At 37.0% G+C, this 26,961-nt stretch overlaps 1 long non-coding RNA gene across 1 annotated transcript in view; it reads right to left on the bottom strand.

Moving 5' to 3' along the window:
- Positions 1 to 26,961, bottom strand: part of LOC120887616 (uncharacterized) — a 297,980-nt gene that overhangs the window by 127,941 nt on the left and 143,078 nt on the right. Inside the window, exon 4 of the long non-coding RNA XR_013426640.1 lies at positions 26,532 to 26,650. This is a non-coding gene — a long non-coding RNA (uncharacterized LOC120887616). The remainder of the gene's footprint in view (positions 1 to 26,531; positions 26,651 to 26,961) is intronic.

Below are 26,961 nucleotides of genomic sequence, written 5' to 3'. Positions count from 1 at the left end.
GAATTTTGGAGTGGGCAGAGGAAAGTGAGGGGAGGGGAGGGGTTGTGGGAGTGGAAAGGATGGTAGAATGAGACAGACATTATTACTCTATATACCCATATGATTGTACAAATGGTGTGACTCTGCATCATGTACAGTCAGAGAAATGAGAATTTGTGCTCCATTTGTGTACAATGAGTTGAAATGAATTTTGCTGTCATACATAACTAATTAGAATAAATTATTTTAAAAAACATAGCTGGCCAGAAGTCTCATCAAGGGAGCCAAACTATAGCCTTTTTGGGTCTGCTCCACAAGTTAAGACAAATTCTAAGCTTTAAGCTTAATTTTCAAGAACATGCATACTGTTGGGGGCATTCTGGGCAAAGAGGAACCACAATAACAAATGGCCTGGGGGTGGAGAGACACCTGGTATGTAGGAAACCATCACTTTGATGTTCAGTGAATTTTGTGGTTGAGGATGAAGCTCACTAGATTGATAAAAGGGAGTTTGAACATTGTCTCACAAATATATATTTTAACCTTTTTTATTCCTAAAATTAAGCTGTTTAGCTCATCTGCAATAAACCTGTCCAGTGTTCTGTGAATTCTTGTACTATTTCAGCAATTCAATCATAACTGAATGATTCACTTACAATAAGTATCAATCCTGAAAGGAGACCCATGTCATTTTCAATTGCGAATTTTCTTAAAGCAAAATCATAAATGAACACTGGTTCCATGATCAAAGATCTTTTGATCTATACTCTTTTAAGAGCATATCAAGCTACTGAGAAATAGCAGTAAACTTGCTGGTAGAAGTGTGCTGATAAGATTAGATAAAGCCCTAAATCCAGCTCCCCTGACACAAACTCAAGTTATACTAGCCAGTTAAGTTTTTCTTAATTTTGATGGCATCTAGGCTGCCTAACTCTGTGTGTAGTGACCTGTGCTGCAATACCTCTCAAATATGATCTGTTTGCTCTCCTTTCCTTCCTATTTTTGTTATTGAAATATTTTAGATTTACCCATGTGCTTTAAATGGATTATTTGTACCACCACCCTCCTCAGGTGTTACCCTGCCCAGCATTCTAACAAGTGAGCCTTGTGAAGGAAGCAATTACAGTATTTATTCCCCCTGGCAAGGAACAGCTGATGCTTAGCATTTTAATGCTCATTGGCAACAGCCAGTTTTGCATTTATAAAGCCCTTGTCTTTTCAAAATTGAAAACTCTTTGATAACTGAAGTTCTATTGTTGCACACAAAAAGAGAGATAAGACCACACACAAAAAAATCAAATCAAGAATTTTTGCCTCTCCTAACCTTTTCATTTCAGGTCTGAGAAACAATTCCATCAAATAGCTTCTGCAAGTATCCTTGGAGATGAGATTAGGTGCGTATAGGCTCCAGATAATTATTTTTCCCCACACCTGCTTTTTTTTCAGTCTGATTCAGACACCTGCACATGTTTTTGGAAAATGAAAATTAATTCCGAGAAAAATCCATTTAAAGGTGTTGGTTCCTAATAAAGGAATTTCAATTTAGAGATGAAAATTCAATTGATTTTCCTTTTGTGATCCCTAGTCTTCTACAAGGGATGTAATTCCTTAACCAGGGAAACCCAATTGCTAACAAGAACAGTAGAGACTAAACAAAAGTCCATGGGAATCATGCCTGGAACATTCTTCCTCACTAGATGCTGCTGTGTCCTTTCTTTATTCACAGGTCCATGGGAAAGCACTTGACTCTATTATCTCACAGCTTTTCATGAGAAATCATCCTCGTCGTCATCATCATCATCATCATCGTCATCATCTCTACTCTCCCTTTGCCACTCAGGAAAGCAAACTCTAGCAAGATGCAATGTCCCCATGTGGTCTCTGCAACCACATTAGCTGGGACGTCTCTACCAGTCTTCTACTGGCTGGCACTGGACAGATAACCACTGAGAGCTGAGCCCACATTTCATAATGGAGGGACAGGAACTTTCAGAAGAGGTAGAGAGTGTTCCAGCACCTGGGTCACAGACTCTTGCAGATGGAAAGACACAAGAGCAGTCAGAATACTAGGGATGTTGTTGACCAGAGCAGCTAGTGAGAAGAAGGTTCTTATCCATGGGGACAAGGAAAGACCCAACAGATCCACCAGAGAGAGGTGATGGGTGATTTTAGTCCCATTGTAAATTATCAGGAGCATTCAGTCTATCCATGATTTTTAAAAAGTCATGACTAGATATTGTAAATGAGCTTCCTACAAAAAGAAGGCAATTCGTCCACGTCTGTCCACTGTGATATCAAAGTAGCTATTTTCCATAACAGATTCATTCATTATCTATTATTTGGAGATGATGTTGGAAAAAGAAAAACCACATAGTTCCCTCTACATAACCTTGGTCTAACGTTTTTAGGGGGGAAATAAGTTTGTGTATATTAATATGTGCTTTATAGTCACAGTAGATAATGTAATTGTTGCTGATATACCTTTCTCAAATGCACTGATAACAAATAATTTCTTCAGTTCAACAGTTTAAAAGTCCTTAGATTCTTGGTGCTTACCTAATACGTGTGTGCCTGCCTTAGAAAGACACTGGGGATGGGTACAGTCAAGATCTTTTGACATGGGACAGCTATCTGAGGAGCTCAGCACAAGGATCAGGGATTTTCCAAGTGTCAAAGCCATGTGATCCCCTTGTCAAGGAAAGCATGAGTACTGTGAAATTGGGTGTATGGATGTCAAGATGTCACCAAAAAAGATTCAAAACATTTGGTAAGATGACCAAGCAATCCAACCTGCACAAGCAGGAATTCAGACCAAAGTTTCCAATTTGCACATGTGAAAGAAAAATCTGCACTTTCTTTCTCAGATAGTAGTCTGAGAAATAAAGAAAAGAAATACTGATGCTGAACTTGCTCCTCCTAAAGAGAGGGGCCTGTAGCAACTCACCACTGTTATACTCTAGCTCGGGACCCCAAAAGACCACCAGAGACCGAGATCGATGTAAGCAGCAAAGAGGTGTTTATTGAGAGATAGCTGGGTCCTCCGTGCAACAGCAACTGGTGATGCTGAGAGGCCCCCAGCTCAGAGTTTGCAGCAGTTTTATACACTCTTTGGGGAAGGCAGGGACTTCACATACATCATAGCATCTCTTAGCAAATCATCACACACACACTGCGGAAAAACATAAAACAACTCTAAAACATGATTAGCACATTCACTGGCGGGAACAAGTTGGGTAAGGGTGATTGGCTAGTACAAGAGGGGGATTCATTTGAACTGATTGGTTTAAACCACTAGAGAGTTAGTGCTGAACTATATGGTTTCCCAACATGTTATCAACCACCATAAACTACTGGGGGGTCATCTGGCATCCCAGGTATTTTCCCTGTCTCATGCTGATTGGTGGTTGGTAGGGGGTTGCTATGGATCCTCACCTAGCCTGACTCAGTCAGGGCCACCTGGCTCAGCAGATCTCTCCTGTTATTTGCAGACAAACAACACAGCAGGGTAGGTATGTGCCTAGGAGTGCTCTGTGGGGTTTTCAAAGGACAAGGGCCATGCCCCCTTCCTTGGATAGGCTTTGCTCTGAGGTAGAGGCTGGTTTCTCAAAAATGGAGTCACATCAGTTTTTCAACCACAGCACCCATGAGCACAAAACTAAGGCCACAGACACAAGACAGAGAAAATCCAGAAACGATTTGACATGAATGTGGTCTGACTCTCTGGGAATTAGGTAAATGGCAAAATAATAAGGTGCACACAACATAATAGTTCAAGGGAGCAAGAATATGCAACTTCATGGCACATGCAGAGGGAAAAAGCTGGCAGAAAACCCAAAAAGCACCATTAAACCTCTAGAGGAACAAAGTAGAGGCAGAGTTGGTACTGATGCTTAGTCCTTCCTGCCACCCACCCCCCAATGTGGGGTTAGACTCTTAGATTCCCCCAAACACCCCACCTCCTAGTATTCACGCTCCTGTGCTATCCCCTATCCTTGAGAATGGGCAAGGCCTGTGACTTGCTTATAACTAACAGAATATTGCAAAAGTGATGGCTGTAACTTTCATGCTTAGGTCACATGAGATTGTAACTTTTACCTTATTGCAGACTCTCTCTCTCTCTATTGCCTTCTTGAATTACATACTTTTTAGATTTTATATTATTTTTTTATTCTCATTTATTACATATGACAGCAGGATGCATTACAGTTCATATTACACAATTTTTCATATCTCTGGCTGCATAAAAGTGTATTCATGCCATTCGTGTCTTTAATGAAGCAAGTGGCCTATTCATACGGCAACACAGCACAACACTGTGTCAGGGGCAGCGGACATCTTTATTGCAGCCTTGAGACACACCTCGAAACAGAGGATCCATGAACTCCTGCCTGGACTTTTGACTCTTAGAAACTGCAAGATGACAAGTTTGAGCTGCTTTAAGTGTCAAGGTTTGGGTGATTCATTACACAACAATGGATAATGCCAATAGATTCCCACAGTCTAGAATCCATGAGAGCTGGCCACACTATAAATATCAGACAATTATCTGGCATGATTTATCCCTGGTGGGAACACTTGGCCCTCAGAAAATAGGGTGGTGATTATTTTGTGTCAATTTGGCTCCCAGATTGCTAGAATATTTGGTTTAACATTATTTCTGGGTATGTCTGTGAGGTTGCTTCTGGTGAGATTAGCATAGGAACTGACTGAGAGATAAAGTAAAGTAGATTTCCCTCCCAGTGTGGGAGTCTAATCCAATCAGCTGAAAGCCAGAACAGAAAGTGGTAATAATTTCTGAAAGGAAAATAGACCGTTGTTGAGCTGGAACATCATTCTTCTTGCCTTTAGACTCAGATTCAGACTGGAACTTGTCTCTCAAGCCTCCTGGTGCTCAACCCTTGGACTTGGACTGGACCTACCACCTTCACTCTCTAGGTTTCCAGCTTGTTGATTACATATCAGATACCTCCTCCTCCGAAAATCATGAGTCAATTCCTCATCATAACACTGTCTCATATATGCAGAGAGAAAATATAGGGTATATACTATATTATGCATATCATATATACACATATATGTGCATATAGCTCCTGTAGTTTTGGTTTCTTTGGAGAACCCAGATTAATACCACAAAAAATGGCATGGTTTTCTGATTTGGACAATGCAATCTTTTTTTTTTTCTTTGTCTTTTGTTCTTTTCTGTTTTGCAACACTGAGGATGGAACCCATGGGTGCTCTACCACTGAGCTACATCTCCGGAACTTTTTATTTTTTACTTTGACACTGGGACTCACTAAATTACTGAGGCTGGCCTCAAACTTAAAATCCTCCTGCCTCAGCCTCTCAAGCTGCTAGGATGGCAGGCCTGCTCCACCGTATCCAGGTGCAATATTTAAAACATCCTTCCTTGGGAAGGAAAGTTACCATTCTCATTTTTCCTTCACTAAAGCCTTACCCTCAAGAGAACCCCTACACATAAATAATTACATTTTTCATCTGACCTCAGAGAGTAGAACTTAATTGAGGTTCACTGCAGGTCACAGGGACACTTTAGAACTCTGGAAATATTATCCAAGCCCTGAATGCTTTGGGGGGTGTGAGGTGCAGGCATCAGTGAAGGGGGTGGAGCTCCTCTCTGACCCTCCAAGATCCCACCACAGCCTGACGCCCACACCTTAGCATAGTGACTTCTGTCTACTTTGTTTCCATTTCTAAGCATAATTATAAATAATACACAAACAGGAATGTGTACATTATACTAGCTATAGATATTGCATTAGCTTTCAATTCTATTTTTTCATACAAAAGCAATGGTAAGGATTTGAGATGTCAAGATACTGGAGGAAACCCCTATCATCAGAAGCTGAGAAGCACCCATACATGCCATTTTAACTAACACATCATCTGAAGTACATACCCTGAGATCTATTTTTCCAGGGTCTAAAAAACATGTTATCGACATTACCTTTACTCAGCTTTACATCACCTCTCTCAATATTACCATATCCCTGTTTGAAACATGAAGAGAGAGTCGGACTGAAAAGTATAATGGGGAGTCCAAGGTCACAAGCTTCTGTGCCTAGAATATAAAGCCTGTAAGAGTCAGACATTGGGGATATTTTCTTTTTCCCTACTGACAAGAGCTAGTCATGCAAGTGACAGCTCAGGAACACTATTATTTGCAAGCATCCCCTCCCTCTCTTTTCCAAGCCTTTTGCATAGTCATTTCCATAAAGGTTCATGAATTATACATCAGTCAAATCTCTTTGTATCCTGCATGTACTTATACTTCAAATAGTTGTGCAATCTTGAATTCATCCTTTTGATTTTTTTTCCCCTTCATTACTCTCCTCCATTTCTACTAAACATTGTTCTTGCTATAGGCATACAGCCCAAAGAAGTCAGAGGAGAAAACTCTGCCTTCTTATTATTCACGTCTTATCTTCCCAATTTAAGGACACTATCTGACTCCTAGTCAATGGCTGAATACGAAAGTCACAAATCCTCTCCCTGAAAACACTATAAAGCTGAGAAAAACTATCAAAAGTGATACTCTTGATGCAGTGAATATTGGCCAATACACGTAGCAACCTGAAAGAGCTCACCCCTGAAGGATGCTGAACTTCGGAGACCAACAGGGAGAGTCTAGCATTCTCACCTGGAGCTGCTCCCACGCAGCCCTCAAAGTGCAATCAATACAGAGGTTCTGTCAGAACAGGACATGCCAGGAGGACTATGGCTTTGCCCATAGCTAGTGTTAGAGCTGGAGAAATTGATGATGTTGACGCAGAGTGAGCAGGAAGGGCCGATAGATTCTGGGATCCTGTGGTGTTAGTCACGGTTGGGGCAGGCTTATTCCTGGGTGAAGTGCCTGCATCATAGAGAACACGGAGGAAGCAAACTGTGCCCATGCTCCTGGACTACTCTGAGCTGTGCCAATAGATAAAGGAGACACAGGAGAACTCAGGGAAAGGGAAGAGCCAAGCATACCTGAAAGGAGATGTTCAACACTTTTTTCCTGAGTTGCTGCCCCCACACAGATCAATTCACAGGGGACAGAACCCACACTGGTGTGAGGCATTTGAACAATGACCTGTGTCCACCCATTAAATAACAGCAAACCCAAATAGACAGAGAGGTAACCTTCAGGAAGTTAGGCTTAAAAATAAGAATTATTAAAAAATAGAATAGTCAAATGCCATGGGGAAAAACCAACCACTTTGCCATGACAAGTTGCTAAACAAACAAGCAACCATAAGAATCCCGAGTTACTATCTGATCTAAATGTCAAAATAAAAGTTACAGGACATACCAAAAAAAAAAAAAAAGGAAAGTGTGATCCATACTCAGGATAGAGCAGCCAAACAAAGCTGTTTTTGACTCTCCCCAGATGTCTGATTTAGCAGAAGATTTCCAAGCAGCTATTATAAATATGTTCAAAACTAGAGGAAACCATATTTTAAAAATCAAAGGAAAATATAACAAGACCAAATCAACAAATAGAGAATCTCAGCAAAGAGATAACAATTTTTAAAGAGTATTCTGAAGTTGAAAAGAACATCAACAAAGAAAGCCTCAGCAGCCAATATAAGATGGTAGAAGCAAACAACAGTGAAACAGAAGAAAGATCAATAGGCATTATACTATCCCACTCCTCAGTCTACGCCCAAAGGACTTAAAAACAGCACACTACAGGAACACAGCCACTTCAATGTTTATAGAAGCACAATTCACAATAGCTAAACTATGAAACAACCTAGATATACTTCAATAGATGAATGTATAAAGAAACTGTGGTCTATATACACGATGGACTGTTACTCAGCATTAAACGAGAATAAAATGGCATTTTCAGGTGAATGGATGGAGTTGGAGAATATCATGCTAAGCGAAATAAGCCAATCCCCCCCAAAACAGGGGCCAAATGTTTTCTCTGATAAGTGGATAATGGGGGCCATTGGATAAGAGGAGAAACTTTGGATGGGGCAAAGAGAGGGGCCAGGGAAAAAGGGGTAGGAAAGATGATGGAATGAGATGGACGTCATTACCCTAGGTATATATATGATTGCACAAATGGTATGACTCTACTTCATGTACAACCAGAGAAGTTAAAAACTCTGCTCCATTTGTGTACAATGAAGCAAACAGCTTTCTATTATCATGTATAAAAAATAAGTATATACAATAGGAATAACAGAGGCAAAGACCCAAGATAATTAAACAAAGCCCCAGGACTGCAGGCAACATCCGGTGGAACAATACATGGCTAGCAGAGTCCCAGAATGAGAAAATGCATAAATAAAATGCATTTGGGAAATTTATAAATGTAATTTAAATACCATCTGCACATCCAAGGTACTCAACTAATCCCAAGAAGAATAAATACAAAGATATCAATTAAAGGTGCATAATGTAAAATCAACAATCACCAAAAGGGGAAAAAATCATAAGCGAATATAGTGAAGGAGAATCAATAGGGGAATAAAATAATATTTATTTAATGCAAGTGGGTATAGCAAAGAGGAATAAAGGAACAAAAGAGACAAGAAACATATATAAATGGCACTATGAATTCAACAATAACAATTAGCAATAATTCCTTAAAATGTAAATGATATCAATACAGCAATCAACAGTTTGGATATAAAAGTAAGATCCAGCCAGATGCATATAAGAGACACATCTAAGGTTCAAAGACTCAAACTAGTTCAAAATGAAAGTTTAGAAAAATGTATTTCATGCAAGCTATAACCAGACAACCACAGTGGCTGAACTGGTAACAGAAGGAATATTTCAAGAAAGGAAATATTGCTAGGGACAAAGGAAAACACTGTATAATGATAAAAGGATTAAATCATCAGTAAAACATTGCTTATAAGTAAAGACATGTCTATTTACACAGCAACAGATCATATGAAGCAAAAATTGACAGAATTGGAAGAAGAAAAAAGTAAATGAAAAATCATAATCAGACCTAGAAAAACAATAGAAAAGATCTATGAAATGAAGAATTCATTTTTTGAAAAGATAACAAATTTGACAAATCCTTAACTGGAGTAAAAAAAAAGAGGAGGGAAGAATAAAATTAGAAATTAAAAAAAGAGAAATCACAGAACTACAAAGAATTATGAAACTACTTTGAAAAAAATTACACAGCAACAAATTGTAAACAAACTAGAAGAAATGGCAACATTCCTAGACACAGTCATCCTACTAAGACTCAATCATGACAAAATATTAAGTCTGAAGAGATCAGTAATGAGTAAGGAGACTGAATCAGTGATTATAAATTGATCAAAGAATACCTGGAACCTGGTGGGCTTGTGCTGAACTCTACCCAACACTTAAGGAAGAACCAGTGCCAATGCTTCTTAAAGTCTTCAAAACAAATGAGGAAGAGGAAGTAACTTCAAACTCATTTTAGAAGGCTAGCATCATCCTTATACTAACATCAGACAAGGATAATATAGAGAAAGAAAATGACAGCGCCCAATTATAATTAACATGAATCCTCAACAAAATACTGGCCAGCCATATTTGTTTTAGTCAGCTTTTTTGCAATGGAGACTAAAAGACCGGACAAGATCAATTTTAGATGAGAAGTTTTCTTGGAGACTCAGGATTTCAGAGGTCTCAGTCTAGACAGTTGGCTCCACTCCTCTGGGGCTTGATGTAAGGCTCCTTATCAGGGTGGAAGAGTGTGGTGTAGGAAAACAGATCAGGACAAGGCCACCAAGAAGCAGAGGGAGCTCAGCTAAACAAAGTATATACTCCAAAGGCATGCCCCTGATGACTCATCTTCTAAAGCTACACCCCTGCCCAGTTAATCACTATAGGAGATTAATTAACTGATTGAAATAAGGCTCTCAAAACCCAATCATTTCACCACTAAGCCTTCTTGCATTGTTTCTCAAATGAGCTTTTGGGGGACTCATATCTAAACCAAAACAATGTTCAACAGATAGGAAAGGTAGCAGAATACAACAGTTACTAATATGGCATTATGTAAAAACGTGGATATGTAACCGATGTGATTCTGCAATCTGAATTTGGGGTAAAAATGGGAGTTCATAACCCACTTGAATCTAATGTATGAAATATGATATGTCAAGAGCTTTGTAATGTTTTGAATAACCAATAAAAAAAATCATTCATCATGATCAAGTGGGATTTATCCCTAGGATTTGAGGATAGTTAAACATACAAAAATCAGTAAATGTGATATTGATATTAAACATATATAAATCAATAACTGTGATATAGCACATTATCAGAATAAAGGAATTAAAACATATGATCTTCTCAATAGATGTAGAGAAATCATTTGATAAATTTCAACCTGTTTCATAATGAAAACTACCAAATTAGGAGCAATGTACCTCAACACAGTAAAGGCCATATATAACATACACACAGTTAACAGGACATTTAATGTGGAAAAATTAAAAGCTTTCCTCTAGAATCAAGAAAGGAAAGTAATGCCTGCTCTCACCACTTCTATGCCAAGTGATTCTAAGAATCCTAGCCAGAGCAATTAGGCAAGGAAAGAAAAAGCAAAAGGCATACAAATAAAAATGTCAATTATCTATCTCTGTTTATAGATGGCATAATCTTATATACAGAACACTTTAAAGATTCTACCAAGAAACTATTAGAACTAGTGAATGTATTCAGAAAACTTTCAGGATACAAAGCCAGCATACAAAAATCAATAGCATTTCTATACTTCAATAATGAACTAACTGAAAAAAGAAATCAATAAAACAACTCCATTTACAATAGCACAAAAATACTTAGGAATAAATGTAACCAAAGAGGTAAAAGGTATGTATATGGATAACAATAAAACGGTAATTTAAAAAAGAAAATACGAATAATAGAAACAATGAATTTACTGTGCAAAAAAGAAACTCCATCCCTTGAAAATTACCCAAGAGATATTAAAGAATACATATTCTCAAAGATGTGTATGTGATTGTTCATAGCAGCATATTCATGACAGAAAAAAATTAGAAAGAATCCAAATATTTATTATCTGATGAATCCATAAATGATACATAATATAAATAAATAGTACAAATAAATTCTGTCCAGCAGTTTCAAAAACAAACTGCACATACACATATGACAGAGATGATTCGGTTTTTTCTTTCTTCTTTCTCTGTGCTCCTCTCTTCTCTCTCTCTCTCTCTCTCTCTCTCTCTCTCTCTCTCTCTCTCTCTCTCTCTCTCTCTCTCTCTCACACACACACACACACACACACACACACACATACACACACGTACCCATACTAAGACAACACCAAACTCTACCAGTCTATTTTCCTAATTGCTAACAGCCTAGATATTTGTTTTATTCATTTTATGTACCAAATGAAAAAGAAGCTAAATTTAAGTCAAAATTGCAGTTTGAAAAGCCACGTAATATAAAATGACTATTTCTTCCTAATTAGATTGTCAGAATATTAACAGAGGTTAGATTTTATTGTTAAACTCCAAAACAACCACTCATTTAAAAATAATCTTTGGCAGTCTTGATTGCACACTCAGAAATAGCTCCATGCATTGAAATAAAAACAATGTTGCCTTCTTGTGACTCAGGGAAAGGATCAGGTCAGTTCAAATGGTGCTACAGTTAATAGGGAATTTAAGATACCAGAGTGGAATTTTCCTATTACGCAGAAAGCCAAACTATTCCTAAGAAAGAAATGAGAAATTATCAAATACTTCCCCCAATCAGAGTTAAGTCTCTTATTATTCATCTTACTAAACTATGAGATTGGATAATTATGAAAGTTCATAATTATACAACAAGTTAAAGTAAGATACAATACTTAAATTTTAAAAAATAAATTCAATGCAACAGACCCATCACAAAGAATATTTTAAGACAAGAGGAAATTGGAAATGAGGCCTGGAAAAGACCAATATGGAAGCCAAGGAAATTAAATGAAAAGAAATAATATATTCTACTGAGTAGAAATTCCCACAGGTTGGCACTCTGGTATGAGCAACCCTGTAATTTGCTATGGCAAGTTACAATAGCACTGCTACAAGAAATGTCACCTATATATCCCCACAGCTGGAAAACTGGCAGACAAATTCATCATTTTTGCTTAACTTTTATGCCCAATACCTGAATTGTCATCAATTCATCCAGCTTAGAATCCAAATGTGTAAATGTGTTCACGGTCTTTAAGTAATGTGTTAACTTAGTCTCAGTCACCTGCATGGATATAGTAATAATCAGTAAGAGCACCTAAAAATAATAGTCCTTTTATCTGTAAACGTTACTGGCACAAAACACAAAATGAAAAACATAATGAACATATTTATTGCCATTTAATGTAACTTTTAAAAAATTAAATGGTAAATTATAAGAAAAATAAAATATGCTGAAATATAAATATATATTATATCACCATACTAAAAATACAGATTCAAAATCATCCCTATAACAATCTTGAACTCATTAGCATTCTGTTTTCTTAAGTGGAAAATAGAGAAAGTAGATAATGAGCCAGCACATTGGCACTAGGACTTCACATCAGCCTGGGAATGACCATGGAAACTATTGGGAACATCATTTAACATGTGTGTGTTCTGGAATAGAGGCTGAAACCCACATTAAAACATACCAAAAAAAAAAAAAAAAAAAAAAAAAACAGGACACAGTCCTTATCCCAGGCAGGAATTTGTAGATCAATAGTGTAAAGTCCATCAAAAATATGTAACCCCAAATGTCCACTGATTTCTTTTTAAATTATGGTATTATTGGAATAAAGTAACATATGCATCTGTAATAGCACAGAAAAGATTAAAATAAGAGAGAAAAATCAAGCAAATGAAAATAATGATATGAGCAAGAAGTGGGATCATTCATAATTTTTATTTGTACTTTAACTGAAAAAGGCAAATAAGCCTGAATATATCAGAAATTATTAAACTATTATACTCATTGGATTTGAACATAAGCTCACAAGGGAAGGAACTTTGTCTCTCTTGTTCACTGTTCTGTAATCTGTGTATAGAAGTGACTGGCAGGCAGTTAACCCTCTATAAACCTAAGTCAACCCAGGGACTGATTAGAAAAGTTCTTCTCATTCTGTCCCATCTATCCTTCTCTACTCAAATCAATACTGTAAAGATAAAGCAAAAAGAGAAAATTGTGTTACTGGTCATGGGTCAAGAAGGAGATTATCAAATACCTGACATCTTAATGGCTACTTGTTAATCAGAATGCACATATTTATATATATTCACCAGGCAAATGGCGAGAATGCAGAGTACCTTGTGCACATTCATTGTGCTACGCTCTATGAAAGTGGTAGGACCCTCACAACATATCTACCATAAAGTTTTTCATTTGTTTTTGCTCGAAAAGTTCAGAAAGAAAAATTATAGGAAAAGACCATATAGCAGAGGCTCCTCTGAGAAGAGGAAATATTCCAGTAATATTTCAGGAGTAGAGAAAGATATGCTCCACCTAGTATCTAATGGCTTTTTTAACAAATGGGAAATCAAACTCTGGCTCTTTCATTTTTGAACTTTCTCCTGTTCTGTGAATGGCAACCAGCACTAAGGGGAGGTCCAGGAAGTGAATCAAGTAAGCTTTGTGAGAAGACAGGTGACCACAGAGAGGGGAAATAGAAAAGAATTAATGGAGGCTAAGCCTCAATTAAATGAGAAACAACACTGAACAAGAGTATGGAAATATTAGGTCATAATAAGCATTTTATATTCTCTGAATTATGCATTCTAAAAAGTAAAAGTACTTGAAAGAAAATTGGTCTTATCTAGTGACAGAAATAAAATTGTTAGAAAAATTAAGGCTAAAAACAAACATTATATACATGCTAATCATGACTCCCTCTGGCTCAGTTAACTAGTTACCATCCACTAATCAAAGCCTATGAGGTGGTCAGACAGAGGGCAGCCCACATTCCCAGCAGCCCATTATGTTCTCCCAGTTGAGTGTGCTTCTGACCCGCCCCTCCAGTCCTCCCATGGTCCACAATCAACCCTCCATTCACCAAGAAATAGACAAGTGAAGAGAAAATAAGGAAAACTTTGTCCTTCTTTTTGATTATATCCTTTCTAGTATGGTCATGAATCACACGTGAGAGATCTAGGAACTGAAGATATTCTACATTTTGGCTGATGAGTGCCATTTCTGACTTGAGAATAAATGCTAGGCACACTATCAGAGTATTTGAAGAGGGAAAAATTATTCTGCTTATGAGTTTAACACTGAAGAGGTTATTTATCTTTTTAGAAGCATCATTTATAGGAAGTTAAAAATAGCAAACTCTTTCGTTCTCTTTCCTCATCTTATTGATCTGTAAATGAAAATATGAATGTCCTTATTCCAAATAAGGAAAGAAAATCTACAATATAAATACCTTGGGGCTGACTGAAGAATTTACCAGATTTTATGCACATATGACAGAGTTTTAAAATTGTATGAATTTTGTGAAATTTTTTTAAATAACTTAAGTGAAGTCATAATTAATTTTTTAGGAAAGACAATTGACAATGTTTAAATTTCTACAATACAAAACTACTGACTGACTCTGGATGGAGCTTGAATTTTACTATGACAGCTGGTATATTTATGCCATCTAACTAAGCATAAAAATGGAATTTTGCATAGCAAGATCCAAATGAATGTAACCATCTAGGGAATCAAGGCAAATAGTCTATCTGAACTCTCCATATGTGACTGGTGTCCCTGTGTTTATAGTTCCCAGTTCCCTCTACTGCAAACCAGGAATTTCCAATCTCATTCATTCCAAGACAGTAGAACTAGTAGACCTAGGGCCAGTCATAGTGGGTAGACTTAATTTTCTAAGTGCCTACCCCAACCTACAAATTATCCTTTGATGGCCACTAGACAATTTAGAACATGCCTAAGACATCATAAGAAAAGAAAATTCTAAGCGTTTTTTATGAATACAAATGCAAAAATCCTCAAAAAAGAACTAGTAAATGCAATATACACAATATGTACAAACCATGCCCAACTGGCATTTACCCTAAGGAACTCAAGGTTAGTTTCACATAAAAAAATCAATTAATATAGTAAACTATTTTAATAGAAAAGGAAAAGATTCATATATTCATCTTAATAGGTGCAGGAAATGTATTTGATAAAATCTGGCACACATTCTTGATTTAAAAAAATCTTAACAAGTTAGAAACCTTTAAATTAGGGCACCTAGGAAAAGCTTATAGATCATCACACTAATGAAAAATTACTGAATGCTTTTCCCCTGGGATCAGGAAGAAGATCCCTTATTGTTTCTATTCAATGTTGTAATGGAACTTTTAGCCAAAGAAATTAAGCAGGTAAATAGAGGGCAGGCAAAATGGAAGGACAATTAAAATAACCTCTATTTACATGTGACATCATATTATACATAGAAAAGTCCAAGGAAACCATCCACAAACAATCTATTAGAATAAGTGAAGGTCAGCCAGTTAGCAAGATACAAATATAATATACACAACTCAGTTTCATTTCTACAAATCTGTAATGAATAATCCAAGCATGGGATTAAGAAAGTATATTTAAAACCATATCAAATACAATAAATTTCTCAGAGTAAATTTAACGAAAGAAGCGTAAATCTTATATTCTGGAGTATATACAGCATTCTAGAAAGAAACTAGAGATCCAAATCAATGAAAATGCTTTGGAAGTTCATGGATTGGAAGACTTAACAACATAAGGGTGGCAATGCTCCCTCAGATGAAAATGGAATTTTGCATAGCAAGATCCAGATGAACCCAGTACAATCCATATGGAAACTTGCCGCAGTCCTGCTGCAGCAAAATAACCGGGGGGTGACGAACAACTTGTGTACATTGATGCAGCAGGAGTGGGAGCCATTTATTGTAGGACAGGAGGGGTATATATACATTCCACACAGCTTATCTTATTAACATAAACTAGATACAGCAGTCAACCAATAAGGAATCTCCACACTTAATGGCTCGCTGAAATTACTTCATAAACCACTCCCTCTGGCAAAATGACTTGTTTACAGACTCTAACAGAAACTCAGTTGATTTCATTTGCAGAAAGTTACAGACTGATAATAAATTTATATGGAAATTAAAGATTCGCAGAAATCAAAATATTTTTTAGAAAGATTAATAAGGCTGAAGGATTCACCTCTAACAATTTAAGCCTTACTATAAAACTACAGTCATCCAGAAAATGTGGTGGTGTTGACAAACAGAGATATATCAACACAGTTACACAGATAAATGAAACAGAACTGAATTTAGAAATAAGCCCTCAAGTTTTCCACAACTGATTTTCAGCAAGACATTCAATGGGGGAAATAATAGTGCTTATAACAAATTGTGCTGGAAAAAAAATATATGTAAAATAATAAAGTTAGATTACTACCTGATACCATGTGTTATTAAAAACTAAAATCTAGATTTAAAAGATCCAAATATAAAAACTGAAGCTATAAAACTCTCAAAAGAAAACAATGACATAAATCATGGATTAGGTAATAGTTTCTGAGGTATGATACCAAAATATATGCAACCAAGGAAAAAATAGATAAATTGGACTTAATCAAAATTATTTTTTTTCAAAATAATACATTAATAATATGAAAAGACAATACAAAGAATGGGAGGAAAATATTTGCAAATCATATGCTCAATAAGAGATTATATCCCTACTATGTAAAGAATTCTTCCAACGCAATAATAAAATCACAGGCTAATTTAAAACTGGGCAAATAACTTGAATAATTTCTCAAAAGATATACAAATGGCCAAGAAGCACATGAAAAGATGCTAAACTCTTAAACTATTAGAGAAATTTAATTGAATAACAAAATGCCATTTCACATAAAGATGATTTTAATAAATCATAAAAATAACCAATGGTGGTGAGGATTGGGTGAAATTGGAGCCCTCATGTGCTTGGGGAAAAATGTAAGATAGTGCACCTGTTTTGAAAAATTGTTTGGACAATTCCTCAAAATCTCAAACACAGAGTGATCATATGACCCAGTAATTTCATTCCAAAGTACATGCCCAAGAGAAATAAAAACATACGTTCCCTCCCAAACTTGTATATGCAGAATTATTCATGATAGTTTAGAAAAACAAAAAGCAGAAACAACCCAAATGCCTATTGTTGATGAAAGGATATTCAAAATGTGGTATATCTTCACAATGGAATATTATTTGTGTATAATATTGTATGTAATGTTAAATAATGAAATGTATAAAGTGCGAATACATGCAATAAGATTGACTTTAAAACATTTGCTAAGTGAAAGAAGCCAATTACAAAACACAACAGAATTTATGGTTCCATTCATTTGGAAAGTTCACAATAGGCAAATCTATAGAGGCAGAGAATAGGTTAGTGGGGCTGACCTCGATGACCTGCCTGACCTAGGGCTTGTGGGTATGCAAAAAATGGCCAATGGCTGCTAAAGGGGTACAGGGGGTGATGAAAATGTTCTAAAATTGATTGTACAATTTTTTGAATATATTAAGAAAGATTGAATTATACAGTTTAAATGGGTAAGAGTAAATGGGTGATATGGGGCTGGGGATGTGGCTCAAGCAGTAGCCTGCTTTCCTGGCACGTGCGAGTCTCTGGGTTCGATCCTCAGCACCACATACAAATATGATAAAGATGTTGTGTCCACCAAAAAATAAATATTAAAAAAATTCTCTCTCTTTAATATATATATATATATATATATATATAAATAATATGGTCTAAATATATATTTCCCCAAAATTTTATGTTGAAATTTTAAGACTGAAATGTTGGTGTTTATGATAGGTAGCAGACAAACAGGAGTAAAGTGAAGGTGATAATTCCATAGACTCGGCCAATGTGCCAGCCCTCCACATGTTTTATTTTAAATACCGATTTACCCGAGGCCATCTGACCCTGCTCTGGCTTAAGTCAATAGGATGTGTTACATTTCTTGACAAAGAAACCTGTTATATGCAGTGCTAGTCTCAGGGCCAAGGAATAGATGTCCAAAGACTCCTTTCCAATAAGAAGGATACTGAAGGGGAATTTTTTGACCTTAATATAGACAAAGATTCTAAAACTCAGGAAAAAATGATACTTAAAAGCAAAGCCACCAACCACAAAATCTGCATTCCACACAGACCAAGGTCTGTTGGTCTCTAGTTTATCACTTCAACCCCCTGTGGGTCTTGCTAGGCTCTCTGCAGGAAAAATCCTGCAGAATAGGGACTTAAAATCAGATGTGATCCTCTTGTCAGTTCAAAAGATAAGAGGAGGTACCTGAGCAGGATTCTCTACAAACTTCCCTAAGACTCCAATAAAACTAGGGAACAAAGTGGCTTGATGTTACTCTTCTCTCTGAGAAAACCCATCCTCCATCTTGAGGGTGTCTTTCCTTTCTCCTCTAATCAACTTTACTACCCTTTTATTATGTTTTATGTTTTGCATGAAATCCTCTCTTGCAAGAACACAAGAGCCCACAGATTAAATGTGACCCCCCACCCGATACCTCTAGTAACAGGAATGAGAGGTGATTATATCATGAGGGAGAATTTCATGAAAGAAATCAGTATCCTTATAAAATCAGTCCAAGGGAACGTCTACAGCTATGTAAGAGTACAGTGAGAAGATGCCCATTATCAAGGAAGTGGACCCTCCCCAGGCACTGAATCTCCAGATAATTTGATCCTGTAATTCCCAACTACCAAACTTGTGAAAATACATTTTTATTGTTTTTAAGATACTCAGTTTAAGGCATTTTTTCATAGCAGCCCAAATGAACTAAGATATGTGAACTAAGTCTCAATAAAGTTTTTAAAAATGATTCCAAATTTTAGTCCATCCATGCCTTCATTGATGGAAATAAAGCTTCCATATCCCTAACACTGGCTAGTCTATTGAAATACAGAGCTGAAAGCTGCAATCTCCATCCCAAAATATTCTATATAATAGGAGAAATGAGTGTCAAATCCATCCTCATGAGATGAAATGTATGATTCAATAAGAATAGAACACTATTGAAATACAAGAGAACCCAATAGATCCAATTCAGCATGGGATTGAAAGGTCAGGGAAGGATTTCTAAAAAGGAAAATATCTAAGCCAATGTTAGGGCACAGTAATGATGCAGAAGACAGAAAAAAGCTTATTAGCAGATGTACTGAAGGATATGCAAAAACGGGGAGATACAAGACTATAAGGCATCTTGGAACTGCATATGGCTAGGACACTGGGTTCATCGATTGGAAGGGTAATCACTAAGAGCTGAGGTATATCTTACAACAGATTTTGTATGCTACCATACTAACAAGTTTACAGTAAATAGTATGCAAAAGGAAATTGGTTCGGCTTAGACTTGGAGAAGAGATATATCAGATCTACATAAAATCTAGAGAGTCAGTAAAATGGGGAAAATTCAGGAGACCAGGCTTGCTATAATCCAAGTAGTAGTGAGGTCAGAGGGCAAAGGATGGGTTTGAAGATGCTCATAAGATAGAATTGATTTGCTGTGCCAAAGCATTACATAGAGCTATTAAGAATGAGGAGGGAATCAGGACTAACTCCAAGTTTCTAACTTAGCAAATTACATTTGCTAGTAGTGCCCATTCATCATGATAATGGTTACTGAGAGAAGATGAAATTAGGACCAATGGAAGACATAAGAAACCTCGTTGAGAAGCCACTGTTTTTAAGATGCCTGAGGGATGGCATAGTCGGCACATACAGAAATCAAATGGATATAAAGAAACAAAAATCATGAAAAAGGACTGTGTAAAAATGAATATATGAATATTCATGATATATGGCTGTTGAATTTGTGAACTGGAAAATCACTGATAAAAAGTTTGAACCATGAAGACAGAGAGTAAAATCTATGAAACAAGCTTTTTCACTCATGATTTCTGCACTAGAAATAAGATAATGCTCTGAGCTTGAGTTTGTCTGTCACTAAAATGAATGTAGTAAGGAAATAAATATGGGAAATAGAATATATATATATATATATATATATATATATATAGAGAGAGAGAGAGAGAGAGAGAGAGAAAGAGAGAGAGAGAGAGAGAAATGCAGATATAAAGATATAGATCTGGGTATAATGTAATGCTTGACATGGAAAAACTAATTCACTCCCCCTTCTTTCTTATGTAAAGCTTTGATATGAGCATTGTTCTGCATACTCAGCCCACTTTTACACAGATATGGGATGGAAGAATGACAAGTGGACAGAACATAAAAATCTAATTTTCCAGGCAATGGGGATAGATTTAAAGGGGTGGATAAGGTAGGAATAACAACCAGCCTGGTACAGACAGACTTTTAGAAAAAAGTTCCCATTTCATGGAATTTTTCTAAGCTAGGGCTACTAGTAAACACCTTGACCACCTGCAGATGTCCAGGTGAGAGAATGAGTTCTACAGAAAGAAGCAACCCATGCCCAGAGATAGGCAGAGTCAGAGAACATCAGTGACGCCATTTGAGTCAACAGAGCCAACCATAGCTGAAGTGTGATTCCAGACTGGACTTCCTAGCTGAATCAGGCAGTACCTCAGCCAGTACATATTTTTGTTTGAGGTGGTTTCCTTGCACCACTTGCAACTGAAACATCTCTGTTCAGTGTCCTTTCTCAGCTCCAGGCAGGTCCTTTGTTCTGTGAAGCCTTTCTTCTATAGGAAGACTTTGGCCACTGAAAGAATTCCACCCTGTAGGACAGGTCTCTCTAGGGTCTAATACAATCTGTGTTTCATCCAGATGTGGAAGCATCTACCCAGAAAGCAGCAAATGTGGAGTTATTTTGAAACACCAATTGACAGTTTGCCTAAAGTCAAATACCATGTCATATGATAAGGGCACTCTCTCTACATGTGGAAGCTAACAGGAAAGTGTGAGAAGGAGGCCAGCAAGAACAAATCACAGAATAGAGGACACAGAAACCAATCCACAACATTACAACTATCTTATATTTGATAAAGGGGCTAAAAGCATGCAATGGAGGAAGGATAGCATCTTCAACAAATGGTGCTGGGAAAACTGGAAATCCATATGCAACAAAATGAAACTGAATCCCTTTCTCTCACCATGCACAAAAGTTAACTCAAAATGGATCAAGGAGCTTGATATCAAATCAGAGACACGGCGTCTGATAGAAGAAAAAGTTGGCTATGATCTACATACTGTGGGGTCGGGCTCCAAATTCCTCAATAGGACACCCAAAGCACAAGAGTTAATAACTAGAATCAACAAATGGGACTTACTCAAACTAAAAAGTTTTTTTCTCAGCAAAAGAAACAATAAGAGAGGTAAATAGGGAGCCTACATCCTGGGAACAAATCTTTACTCCTCACACTTCAGATAGAGCCCTAATATCCAGAGTATACAAAGAACTCAAAAAATTAAACAATAAGAAAACAAATAACCCAATCAACAAATGGGCCAAGGACCTGAACAGACACTTCTCAGAGGAGGACATACAATCAATCAACAAGTACATTAAAGAATGCTCACCATCTCTAGCAGTCAGAGAAATGCAAATCAAAACCACCCTAAGATACCATCTCACTCCAGTAAGATTGGCAGCCACTATGAAGGCAAACGACAACAAGTGCTGGCGAGGATGTGGAGAAAAGGGTACACTTGTACATTGCTGGTGGGACTGCAAATTGGTGAGGCCAATTTGGAAAGCAGTATGGAGATTTCTTGGAAAGCTGGGAATGGAACCACCATTTGACCCAGCTATTCCCCTTCTTGGTCTATTCCCTAAAGACCTAAAAAGAGCATACTACAGGGACACTGCTACATCGATGTTCACAGCAGCACAATTCACAATAGCAAGACTGTGGAACCAACCTAGATGCCCTTCAATAGACGAATGGATAAAAAAAATGTGGCATTTATACACAATGGAGTATTACTCTGCATTAAAAAATGACAAAATCATAGAATTTGGAGGGATATGGATGGCATTAGAGCAGATTATGCTAAGTGAAGCTAGCCAATCCCTAAAAAACAAATGCCAAATGTCTTCTTTGATATAAGGAGAGTAACTAAGAACAGAGTAGGGAGGAAGAGCATGAGAAGAAGATTAACATTAAACAGGGATGAGAGGTGGGAAGGAAAGGGAGAGAGAAGGGAAATTGCATGGAAATGGAAGGAGACCCTCAGGGTTATACAAAATTACATACAAGAGGAAGTGAGGGGAAAGGGAAAAAAATAACAAGGGGGAGAAATGAATTACAGTAGATGAGGTAGAGAGAGAAGAGCGGAGGGGAGGGGAGGGGAGGGGGGATAGTAGAGGATACGAAAGGTAGCAGAATACAACAGACACTAGTATGGCAATATGTAAATCAGTGGATGTGTAACCGATGTGATGCTGCAATCTGTATATGGGGTAAAAATGGGAGTTCATAACCCACTTGAATCAAAGTGTGAAATATGATATATCAAGAACTATGTAATGTTTTGAACAACCAACAATAAAAATTTTTAAAAAAAGATTAATACACACACACACACACACAAAGAACAAGTCTCAGAAGAACATTTCAGCCTTTAGAGTGTGATTCACTCCCCACCTTTATCACAAAGCTCTCCTTTGAAGTTGGATTTTGCAGACAACACACCAGCCTATATAAAATTCACCTACTGGGGGACAGGGGGACAATTCACAGTCGCAGGAATGCAAGAGTACAGGTGGATAAGCATTTCATGACAAAGTCACTGCTTCTGAAGCACCACCCTGGCATGAGGAGCCCGTCTAGCATGGTGAAAAGGAAATATTTCTCTAGTCATTGACCCCAAATGTGAACCATCAGAGACTTTACTTACAAAAGTGATATGGAATGTGAAAATTTACAAATTTTCTTTTTTCCTTAAAATATATATGAATGTTGTCCTCACATAAATAATCCAGATTTATTGACAGTTATAAAAGCTGGACAAAGGAAAAATATTCTTTCATTCAGCCATCTCAGTTAACTCCTGCTATTTTGTGTAGGGCTGGTGGTAGGATATGTGAATTGTTTATAAGAACTCATCTTGCTCTTGCAATTTTAGCAGTAAGCATGAGGGTTTAATATCTTTATAAAACATATAAAAAGTGCATAATTATTTAAATAACTAGGTAGTACCCCCAAGTATACAATAACTAGACAATGTTCAATGCACAAATGTTCTATAACTATTTAGCTTATCTCCTAGTATTAGTACTTTTATCTCCTTCTAAGTACTTATCTCCTTGTAAGTATTTTTCCAATATAAACTATTATTAGGCCAAAAGTATGTAGAGCTTTACCTTAATCTTTGTATAAATTTTACCAAATTCTCCTATATGAAACCTATAATATTTTATATTCTCACTTATCAACAAGTATAAGAAATCTTATTTTTTCATGTTCCAGTATTATCATTTTAAAATTACAATAAGCAATTTCTAAATTGAAAAATACTAGTACAAAATAAATCCATAAAAAGAATGTGTCAATCCTGTAACATTCATTTTCCATAGAAATAGAGTTGATTCTTTAGAAGATAATGAAAAATTAAGCTGAAGAGAAAAACTACATTAAAAATAAAATTTTCAATAAGCTGCCTCCAAGTAATTCACTTTTCTATGAGTAACATCAGTTTTCCTTCAGGATTATGTCAAATAGACTTGAAAATAAAACTGTTTACAAGATAAAAGTTTCTCAAATGTACTATTAGAACATCAATCAGACTTTGGAATTCTGCTGCTAAGGGGCATATCATTTAAAATGTAGAGGTTTATAAACTGGAAAAAGTAAATAAAATAATCTACAACTTTTTGAAGAAAAATGGTGCTTGATTAGGTTTAATAATAATGGCTTGGCATAAAATAGTCATTAAAATTGTTAAAGTTTAGGAGACAACGAGAAAATCTCCCACAGTGTGACTTAATTATGATATTACAAACATTCATTAATGTATAAATTGTTTTACATTAATCTTTATTATTTAGTTGTGGTAATCTAGCATACATTGTATTCAAGTCATCTCTTTTAATAGAATTTTATGCGTTTAAAAATAAAGTATTGTCTTTATGGGGGATAGGCTGATTATAGCAGGACAGCTAAAATATGTTCTATATATCACATGATGCTTCATTTAAAAAGGGTTTGGTGATCAGATATGTCAGGAAAGACTCTATATTATATAGCCCTTCTTTTAGAGATCTGCAATGTACGGTTGTAAATTAAAAGCTCTAAGAAATTCTAAAACTATGCATCATTGTGCTTTATTTTATTTTAGTATATCCCAAACTTTTCGTCCAGGTTGTACATCATGCCTCCTGTCTGCCTTCTAAGAGGTGTCAGTAATGTCCTCAACAGCTCCACTTTCCTCTGCCCCTCCCCTTACCACCTGGTGAAATATGTGATGCTATGAATGGGCCAGGTGACTACCTCCTGGGATGCTCCGTGGGTAGGGAACTCTGCTGAGAGTGCGAGTGAAAGGTGGCCAGGTAGTTATAGGTGGCACTGCCTCAGGAAGATGGCACTTGATCTGATGCTGTCATTGTCAGCCTGCTTGTGGCTCCCTCAGTTCTTATGGATGCTGACATGGACCTTTGCCTTTATGACTCATCCACTCACCCTTTGGGATTCCTTTGCTATTTATTTTGGTTGCTCATTCAGGGCCTACAGTAATTGGAGAAGAAAGACCAGAAACTCCCTGAGGACTTGGTTCAAGCCTCAGATTATTTGCTAATTTATTTATTTAATTTTTAAATGCATAAGTTATTTGCTGTGCATCAGGCATTGAATACTTTGGAAATATTAATTCATTCAATTTTCACAAAACCCTACAGGATGCATGCTGTTTATTAGCCCTACCATATGAAAGGAAAAGCCAAAGCACACAGAAGTTCAGCAACTTGTTAGTTACTGAGAGTGATAGAAAGCAGCTGAGCTAGGGAGGGACTCAGTAATAACACTTAGCCACTGATGTAGTTTGAAAGTTTGTTCCCTCCAAAATTCAAATTGAAATTCCCAAATGTAATAGTATTATTAAATAGAGTTTTAGGAGATGATTACATCATGAGCAATCTGCCATCATGAAATGGATTAGTGCCCCTACAAATGGACTTAAGGGGCCTGCATTTCCCTTTGCCCTACTGACCCTTCTGGCAGGTAAAGACTTAGCAAGAGGGTATCCAATCCTCCCTAGAAACCAAATGAGCTGGTACCTGGATCTTGGACTTTGTGGCCCCAGAACTGTGATAAATGACTTTCCTGTTGCAGACCACCCAGTCCCAGGTATTTAGTTATAGGAGCCAGAACAGACTGTAACATCTCATAAGCTAGGATGCCTCTTTGACTGATTTGCTTCTCTGCATCTTTAACCATATAATAAGACACACTCTGGAGAGTCCCTCCCAATTCTAGAATTCTATCTCCATCCTGCCTTATTGGAAGAGCTCTTCCCCTGACTCAGTCGGGTTTCCTTACTACTCTGACAATCACAGTCCAGTGTGACAAGTGTGACAAAATAATTGCAGGTGGCATCGCAGATCATTACAGACTGCTGGCAGGTGCTTCACACTTAGTAGTGATTTTACAGGAGAGGTCAGAGATATGAAAGTCACTTTGAGCTGTCAGGAAATCTAGGCCCGTAATCAGCAGGCAGCATGCTTATCACAGAGTGGATACTCAGATACCTGCTGATCAGAGGGTGCATGATAACGGAAGTCTCTCAGTGAATTTGAATCCTTGTCCACTAAAAAGAAGAGAAGGTCCGTTTTGGTTTTGGTGTGACATTGAAGATAAAGTCAAATAATGGGAGGACAAAATTTAGCTACGAGGAAGATCTGTCAGGTAAAGAGAGAACCTCTATCATGGTTGATAAAGTCAGAAGTCTTGATGATAAAACAGTTTCACTGTAAAATATTCATTCACCTGGGTGTCAGTCAGTTGCCAAAATGGCTCCTGGCCTATATCATCATGTCCCTGAGGCTCTGAAAGTCTCATTTATCAGTCATCTGGGCTTCTAATCTATTATGAAGTCCAATATGAATTGCAGCAAATGTGAAAAGCTAGATGCTTGAAAACATCTATCTATTTATCTATAAGTGGCAATCTTACTTTTATTTAAACTGGCAATATACAAATATAAAAAAGAGACAAAAAATGAAAAAAGTGTATAGGCATTATAAGTAGTTGGATTTTGCTTTTGTAAATTTTCTGTATTATTGCCTTATAGCCTTTTACAATAATTTTTAAATTACCCAGAATAAACTAAAAATTGCCCATTCTATAGTTTCCTGAGAAACACAGGTCTTCACGTGTGATGCATCACTATCCACAGGATCTCTATCCTGCCTTGACTCTTTAACCCTGCATGTTTTGAATACTAATGTATATTATACATTTATAGAGATTGTCAAGCAGGTCACAAAGCCATTAATGCATCAGACTCACACAGATGCTCTTCAACTTAAAATGGGATTTCATCCCAACAAACCCACTGTGGGTTGAAAATATCTAATGCAAAAATATGCATTTGATACAACTAACCTGCTGAATATTGACTCAGCAATGCATCATATCACAGGATGTCAGTGGGTCACTCTCCTGAGCACGAGGCTGATGAGGAGCTAAAGCTGCCCAGCATCATAGGAGGGCTCACCCCTTGCCTGAAAAGAGATAAAAATTTACAGTAGGGTTTCTACTGAATGCACAGCACTTTTGAAGCATCATAAATTTGAAAAACTCCAAGTAGACTGTTGTCAAGTCAGCATCATATCAACCTGGCATTAGGTTAGTGGTTGGACCTGGTGAGAAGCTGATGGGTGAGTCGAAAGAAATGGCACCAGAGACTGGAAGTGTCACAATTTGTTTTGGGCATTGTCAAACAGCACGAGTGTCACCTGTGGTAACATGCAAGGGAGAGTGCTCACAGGTTTCATCTTGGGGCCTCTTAGTTAAGTGCCACAAGAATAAGGAA

Source organism: Ictidomys tridecemlineatus, chromosome 10 (genome assembly GCF_052094955.1).
Source record: "Ictidomys tridecemlineatus isolate mIctTri1 chromosome 10, mIctTri1.hap1, whole genome shotgun sequence".
NCBI classification, from domain to species: Eukaryota; Metazoa; Chordata; class Mammalia; order Rodentia; family Sciuridae; genus Ictidomys; species Ictidomys tridecemlineatus.
This window is presented reverse-complemented; position numbering and strand designations above follow the sequence as displayed.